The sequence below is a fragment of the Cebus imitator genome, unplaced genomic scaffold, assembly GCF_001604975.1.
Source record: "Cebus imitator isolate Cc_AM_T3 unplaced genomic scaffold, Cebus_imitator-1.0 Scaffold56, whole genome shotgun sequence".
Lineage (NCBI taxonomy): Eukaryota > Metazoa > Chordata > Mammalia > Primates > Cebidae > Cebus > Cebus imitator.
Genome location: NW_016107371.1, coordinates 7,218,400 through 7,227,023, shown reverse-complemented (window position 1 = coordinate 7,227,023; position 8,624 = coordinate 7,218,400). Strand labels below are relative to the sequence as shown.

At 37.3% G+C, this 8,624-nt stretch overlaps 1 protein-coding gene across 1 annotated transcript in view; it reads left to right on the top strand.

Annotated features, from left to right (window-relative positions):
* The first annotated feature begins 763 nt into the window (after positions 1 to 763).
* Positions 764 to 8,624, top strand: part of EIF3E (eukaryotic translation initiation factor 3 subunit E) — a 104,693-nt gene continuing 96,832 nt past the window's right edge. Inside the window, exon 1 of the mRNA XM_037738714.1 lies at positions 764 to 825. The gene's annotated coding sequence lies outside the window, so the exon portion shown is untranslated. The remainder of the gene's footprint in view (positions 826 to 8,624) is intronic.

Sequence of the window (8,624 nt, the reverse complement as noted above, 5' to 3'; positions counted from 1 at the left end):
GATGGAATAGAATAAAGAACCCAGAAATAGACCTATCCTGTCAATAGCCATAGCCTGGTTAGTATATTATAGTTGTGCAAGCTATTGCCCTTGGGAGAGACTATGCAAATGGTACAAAGGATTTCTCTGTATTATTTCTTAAAACTGAATATGAATCTCTATCTCAAAATAAAAAGTTTAATTTTAAAAAGATAACAATAAGCAAATAAAATATGTTTCTGGTTTGTTTTAAAATAAAATACAAGATTTTATGGTTTTTCTTGGGGCTTTCATTATGAGGATGAGTTATACATAGGACTATAAAAGAAAAATAGCTTTTTTTTTTTTAGACAGTCTCGCTCTGAGCCCAGGCTGGAGTAGAGTGGCGCAATCTCGGCTAACTGCAACCTTCACCTCTTGAATTCAAGCAATTCTCCTGCCTCGGCCTCCCAAGTAGATGGGATTACAGGTGCATACCACGCCTGACTAATTTTTTTATTTTTAATAGAGATGAGTTTCACCATGTTGGCCAGGCTGGTCTCAAACTCCTGGCCTCAAATGATCCACCCACCTCAGCCTCCCAAAGTGCCACAGTTGCAGGCATGAGCCACTGTGCTCGGCCAAAAAGGTCTTATTTGAAATTTCTAGTTAATTGGGTTTTCAATGAATGGGCATTACCATACACATAATTACATTAATAAAACCTCTGGTAGTTCCAGCAATTACCCTGTAATCTTTTCCAGAGGCCAGGAAGGTGAGCCTTAGTTAGTTGTCAAACTGGAAAGCTGCTGCTATCTTCATGTGCAACCTGTGTCTAGGTCATCTGTGCAGTTATCATGTAATACGGTAAGAAAAAAATATTCTTCATCACAGCACCAGAATACTTAGATTTTACCTGTATCTATTCCATAGTCTTGAAATATACAAGAACATTGTCAAGAATACATAAAATGGAAATAACTCATTAAAATATTTACATGTAATTACTTTTGCACACTGTGTAAGCAAGTAATTCAACCTGAAGTGTTACAATGGATCTTTGTGAACGTTTGTTTTTTCTCAAGTAAGATCTTTCCTGTGTTTTAGAAGAGATTAATATAGTAATAGTGAGCTGGTAAAAATGCAATATCTTATGAATTAGATAAAAAGTTTTCAAACATAATCTCATAAACTTTCAGAGCTTTGGAAGCTTATAGATTGTTGGAAACATTTCACAAAATGCTTGTTCAAAACAAAGTTGTAAATGTAAAAAAGATAAATAAAAGTTATCATTTTTTTCTGTCACTCCGTTCCCGTTGCAACCATCTTGATTCATATCCTTACCTCACTTGACTAGTCTGAACAATTTAAGCAGCTTAATGATTGTTTTGCCTCTGACTTATTTCTCACCTCTCACCCCTAATCCATCCTCCAGACTACCCCGAGTGATTTTCCTAATAAGCAATCTGTTCACACCCTCTCTGCCGGAAAACTAGTCATTGCTTCTGATTGCCTAAAATACAAAGTCTAAACTTTGCTTCACATTTGAGATCCTCTGAAATCTAGGCCCAGCTTACCTTGCTCGCCTTATACGTGCCATTCCTAAATACCCTCCCATACTCCATGCAGGCCATACTTTGTCTTCTCAGAACACACCATGCTTTTCCTCATGCAAGTTCTTCCATCTAGAATGTCCATCTTTGTCTCTGCCTGGTTAATTATCTCACTTCCTCACTGAAGCTGTCCTCAACATCCTAAGACAGTTCATCACTTCTTCTTTTTGCTCTCATAGGATTTTATATGGAATAATAACTACTATTTATTGAGCGCTTACTAGGTACCAGGCACTGTGCCTAACTAAGCATTTTACAGACGTGATCTCACTTAATCTTCCCAGCAGCACTATGAGGTAATGTGGCCTTTTAATGGTGTCTTCTCATTCATTGTTTTCCTGTCTATATCCTCATTAGAAGAGACTAATCTTCATCATATTATCTGAACCACCCCTACTATAAAAGTCTGATCAAATTGGGCACTCAATAAATGTTTGTTGAGTGAGTGACTGATGGAATGAATTTAGTAAAATACATAAATTCAACAGGGCACTCTAAAAAGTAATGTGTTAGAAAAGATTGACTTTACCATACTCAAATGCAGCCAGAACCCTGAGAATATGCTTCCTAATCCAAGTAGCTCTCTCTTTGTCTCTGGCATGCTGCTTGAAATCCCCACAGTTCTCAGAAATGCCTTCCATTTCTTTATTTTCTATTCTTACTGCCACCAACCTAGATTAGACCCTGTCTTTTCTCTTACTTGATCTACTCATTGACTTTCAGAATCTCTTATCTTTATTACTTTATATCTTAGAAAAGGTATAAAGCAATACCTTCTTAGAAAATGTATAAAGTAATACCATCCTCCTAAATACAAGTCATATTATATATTGCTCAGCCACGTGCGGTGGCTTGCACCTATAATCCTCATACTTTGGCAGGCCAAGGTGGGCAGATAGCTTGGGCCCAGGAGTTCAAGACCAGCCAGGCAACATGGCCAAACCCAGTCTCTGCAAAAAATACAAAAATTAGCCAGGCATGTTGGTGGGCACCTGTAGTCCTAACTACTCAGGAGGCTGAGGTGGAGGTGGTGAGGTGGAGGATCACCTGAACCTGGGAGGTCAAGGCCATGGTGAGCTGTGCTTGTGCCACTACACTGCAGTCTGGGTGACAGAGTAAGAGAGACTCAAAGAGAGACAGATTGTGTATTTCTCTTGCTCAAAAAACATACCTTTTCTAGAAGGGATCTTTCCTCCCAGTTTGAATTTCGGAAATCTCCACAGTCTGACCCCAAATTTATCTCCCACTACATTCTAAACTGTATAGTCCAATCAACCTGAGAGAGTCCCCATTCTTACCTCTGTGCCTTCATTTATTGTAATTATTCTTCCCATCTGGGCTGCCTCTTTCTCCACATTGTTTATAAAAATTCTATGTCTTCCATGACACTTTTCTAGAACACACCAGTCAGATATAACCTCTTTTCTCCCCATATGCTTATTCCACTGACAACTTATAAGAGACATTTTGAATTTTAAACTGTCTGCCATAGGCAAAAGTTAGCTCTTTGAGCAATCAAGTAGACCTTTTCAATTAAGTGCCCTCCTCATAAATGATCTTCTTTTTGAATGTGCGTTCTTCCCCATACCAGGTGAGTCCTCTGCAGCTGTGCGTCTACCAGATTAGCCTCTTTCTTGGAACATATTCAAGTTGATCGGGAATGGAAACCTGATCATGCTGGGCTAGCTAGATTCTCTCTCCAGAGACTATGTACTTGGGACTCAAAAAAGCTTTTTAATCTAAGTGTGTCTCCAAAATGGAGGAGCTGGGAACGAGAGAATTGTTGCCCATAACCAGTAGTGATAAACCTGTGAGGGTGGGTCCCTCCAGACTGACCTCTTTGCTTACATTAGTAAAAGGCAGCCCTGGCCGGGTGCAGTGGCTCATGTCTGTAATCAATCCCAGCATTTTGGGAGGCCTAGGCGGGTGGATCGCTTTAGCGAGTTTGAGACCAGTTTGAGACCAGGAGTTTGAGACCAGCCTGGGCAACATGGGGAAGCCATTTCTCTACAAAAAAATGCAAAAATTAGCCTGGTGGGTGTGGTGTCATGCACCTACAGTTCCAGCTACTTGAGAGGCTGAGGTAGGAGGATCACTTGAGCCCAGGAAGTTGAGGCTTCAGTGAGCTGTATTTGCACCACTGTACTTCAGCCTGGGTGACAGAGTGAGATCCTGTCTCAAACCAAACCAAAACAAACAAACAAACAGCAAAAGGTAGCCCTCTAGGTAGGTGCAGCTTCAGATGGTGGGCTCAAATGTATAATGTATGCAGTGACCTTGGGTAGCCATAGCATTGTCCTTTATAACTAAACAGGCAGAGAAAGGATGGACCAAATATGTGGGGACAAAAACAAAGAACAAGCAGAGGGAGGGAGAGAGAGAGTACATGAGAGTACGCTGCTGTGGGTTCCTGTCAGCTTTCCTGAAACTAGGTTAGACCCTACAGAAACACCATTGCTTGTGTTTTTCTTGAGAAAATCCAGTTTTCTTTCAGCAAACTCTCTTTTAGTTCAAGGGCAAAATACTTATTATTTTAGGTGTCTAATCCCTCAAGGTCCAGGGTAGCTTTTTAGAGTAACTAGCAATGCCAAGCACCTGGTGGACACATGTTGAACCACTGGTTTTTTACCTTGACTATGCATTAGCAATACCTTTTAAACCTACCCTTGGCTGCATCACACTGGAGACCAATTGAATTCAAACCAGGTTAGGTGAGAGGGCACACTCACTGGTATTTTTTAAAGCTTCCTTTAACCCACTTGAGATCAGGGTTGATCTTCATTTGGTTAGATGTTGTAAAACTATATATACTGAGGGACAGCTGGTAGCATACTAAGCCATTTTCATTTACTAACTCATTACCATTTACTAACTCACCTATGTTGAATCGGTAATCAGATTATACCATCTTGAGAAAGAAGTGAATAGTTAGGGTAAGGATTGCATTGGGAGTGATGGAGGAAACTTTATAAAAGAAAGGAAAGACAGGCACTGAGTTTAGTACATATTTGTACCAAACAGCAAATTACTAGGGCACAGGAGTAGCTGCATAAGCCAGCAACTGATCAAGCAATAGGAAATAGGTTACCATGGTCTATTTAATTTCAAAAATATGAAATTTGAATTTTTTTCTTTTTTTATTGAAATTTGAATTTCTAAAATATTTTATTTTTAAAAAATTTGCTATAATTTTAGTTTGAAGGTCAAGCCAAGACAATGTAACATCCTAGTAAGATCAGCTTAATCTCTAGGTCAGCGTTAAAGCCCTATGTCTAATTATTAGTTCTATATTAATAATTTAATGAGAAATTATATTAGGAGGCAGCATTAACTTCAAAGAATACTAAAATGTGTATTTTTAAAGCTCTTTTCTTGAATTTTCCACACCTCTCTCTGAAAGCAAATATGACTACATCCTGCTTAAAATGTTGGTACTGTAGCTCTCTTAATGTATTGTCTTATAATGTGGCTATTTCAGTGCTTGTCTTTTGTCTTCTATTAATTACAACTTCCTGGAAAAAGTAGTCATGATTTTCATCTTTGTAGCCCCCATAAGAACCATTCTTCAATTTATAGCATGTTACTTTTATGTGCTGTGTTAGATTTATCAGTGAGGCATAAGTTCTGCTGCAAATAATGGTAAACACTACAGTGGCTGAAACTATGGCTTTATTATTCTCAGCATAACAAGAAATCCAGATATAGGCAGGCCAATGTTGGTGCAGCTTCTCAAGGAAGCATTAGGGACATACATTCTTCTCATCTTTCTGCCTCTTCTGTCCTAAGTGTTTAGCCTGTCACTTCATGGTCACAAATTACCTGCTGCACCTCTAGGCACTGCATTTGTTGCAGACAAGAAGGAGACAGGTTCAAAAGACAAAAAGGGGTTGGGTGCGGTGGTTCATGTCTGTAATCCCAGCATTTGGGGAGGCCAAGGCGGGAGAATTGCCTGAGCCCAGGAGTTCAAGACCAGCCTGGGCAACATGGTGAGACCTCGTCTCTACAGAAAATACAAAAATACGACAACAAAAAAAATTTAGCCAGTTGTGGTGGCACATGTTTGTAGTCCCAGCTACTTGGGAGGCTGTGGCAGGAGGATCACATGGGCCTGGGAGGTAGAGGCTGTAGTGAGCTGTGCAATTGCACCACTGTACTCCAGCCTAGACGACAGAGCAGGACTCTGTCTCAGAGAAACAAACAAACAAAACAAAACAAAAAGACCAAAAGAAACATCACAGTCCAGTCTATCTTAAAAGTTTTCCTGGAGTCTCAGCCAGTAACAGCTCATCGATCAGAACTAGACACATGATTACTCCTGGGCCAATACTGGGAGATGTCTAGGAAGAAAGAAATTATGGATAAGGGTTGGGCCAGCCAGAAACATTGTGCCACAAAGTTTGATTTTAATTGGAACTGAAAGGAATATTAAAGATTACTTGGCACCCCCTACTGAGATCTGACAGTTGAGAAAACAGAGGCCTAGAAATGTCTGAGATCCATAGCCAGGTGATGGCAGAAGAGGAACTAACCGAAGATGCAGTTATTATAACTCCTAAGCCATTTCACATTCCATATATCTGTACATGGACCATTAGAAGTACCTATTTTGGAAGCTACAATTTATTTCCAAAGACAGAATTTAGAACATTGGAACTTTATTTCAACTGTCTGCAAAATAACCTTCCCCTTCCTATAAATCTTCAAAGCAGCAAATAGGAAGAAAGATCCTTCAGTCTTTTGACTTGAAAGATGGAAAAATAAACTGCTCAAAATTTCTGTAGGACATGTCCTTCATCAGTTGCCCTCTTGCTGTTTATAATATGGGAGGTTGTTTGCAAAATCTCGAATGCATAAGAAATTCAATAAACAATGAAAATCCAAAAGTGTTCAAATATAATCCCAGTTTTCTTCCTTAGTATACACTGCCATTTATTTTTTTTCCTAGAAATTTTTTTAAAAAACTTATTTTGCTATCAAGTGACCTTAATCCTGGTCCTTGGCCAAAAATGAAACAAAAAAGGCTTTGCTAAGTGTATACCATTGCAAGAATTATCAATCATAATTTTTCTGTTTCCCTAAATGACCAGTTCTAGCTCCCTAGGCATGATATTCACATTGCAGCAAGAAATATAAAAATGTATCTCAATTTTAAACAACTAAGGTTCTACAAAAGTGTTATTACTTCTCTATAGCTATGTTATTTTTATCATTATAAGTATTCATCAAGTACCACTTATACATCTTTCTTTGTGAAGTATGATAGTTTCAGTTCCTATCCTTTAAGAGCTTACAATATGATATGTCAGAAATAGAAGCATGCAAGCTAAATTTAAGCTGGGCATAGTAGAGACTCTATATAAATATGTCATTGGAGGCTTTCCTAATACCACCATTTTAGGCTACCACTGTTATAATAAGCTTTTTTCATCATAGTAAAAATGAGTCAATAAAGTGAGGCTCATACAACTAAAGTTTAAAGCTACTCAGACCAAGGTTCACTTCCCATACTATAGACCAGGATATCTTATTTCTCTGAGATCAGTTCTCATCTATAGTGGTGTTAAAAATAAAAGGCCCCAGTTATTGAATTATAGCAAGAATTAAATAAAATAAGCTTAACATAGTTTCCCACAAATAGTAAGTACTGAATAAGTAATAGCTATTGTTAAGTTTAGCTTGATATAATTAAACAACAAGACAGTAGATACATGTCTTTGAAATAGTAAATCATGTTAAAACAAATAAGTTGTATTTTTATCATGTTCAAACATATTTGGACCTATATTTTGTGGACTTATATTTTTCATAAATATGTCAGTAGCCTTATACATATATGTTTAGCATATATGTTTTTATATCATTCATCCATCTGCCGCAATGTGCAGCTATATTATACCACTTTAAGGATTTATTCAGCAATAATCTGGCTACCACCACCAAACTCTGTTAGGGAGAATGGTTTCTATGAAAATTTTACTTCATAGGCTATCACTTTAAATAGAGGGAGGTGCAGCAAAAAGATGTTTTATCATAAATTTTGTAATAACCCTACATAGTTTTCCTAAGTCAATTTTAATCTGTTTGGGGTGTGTAGTTTATCGGTTATATTTCAGTTTCCATGGCAACAGATGCAATCATTGCATACACATTCTGCAGCTGGGTAGACAGGCAGTCTCCTCTGAGACTTCAACTTGCAAATAAAGCAGTGTGTGAGTAAGAGGCAAGCATTCTTCTCCAGGAGACTTAGCACTGCACTTCTAGGATACCAGTCTCAGGTGATAGCCAAAGCAGGGTTTCCAAATACAACTCTTTCTCCAGTTTTCTCATGGAACAATTGAGATGTCTTTAACCAGGGCATAAAGACACTTCCACTTCTGCTTTTAGAATTTGGTACTTAAGTTAAATAAAACACAATGAAAAATTGTACACTAAGTACCTGGTTCTAATCCATCTCTTAGGATTTCCTGTGTTTCTGAAGTGGAAATTTATAAAAACACAGTTAAGCTGCTCTGAAAATAAAACTTAGATGATGAAAAATAAAATTATAGAAATCACCACAAAAAAAGTAGGAACCAAAGAAACTTCTGAAACAAAAATTACCTAAGATTCTTTGATGATACTGTGAAACTGAGATTCTGTATTCATTTGAGCTAATTCTTCTAAACACAGTGAAATGTTTTATACATAACTGATGCCGTTAAAAAAAAGTTTAACTTTTTGTTATGGAAAATTTTAAACATACTCAAAATTAAAGAGAATAATACAATAAGCCTTTATGTACCCACATTCCAATTCCTCAATTATCAACATTTTGGCACTTGGTTTATCTATATACCCTGCGCAAATTTTTTGCCAGATTATATTAAAGTAAATCGTGTAATTTCACTCATAAATATTTACATCTCCAACTGATAAAGATTTTTTTAAAAAGTAACAGTTATGCTATTACCTATAACAGCTAAAAAGTGAACAACACCTAAATATTTTAAAAGTCTATTTTCAATTAATAATATAAAAGAGATTGATGTTGACAGTTGTATATTATTTTAAAGT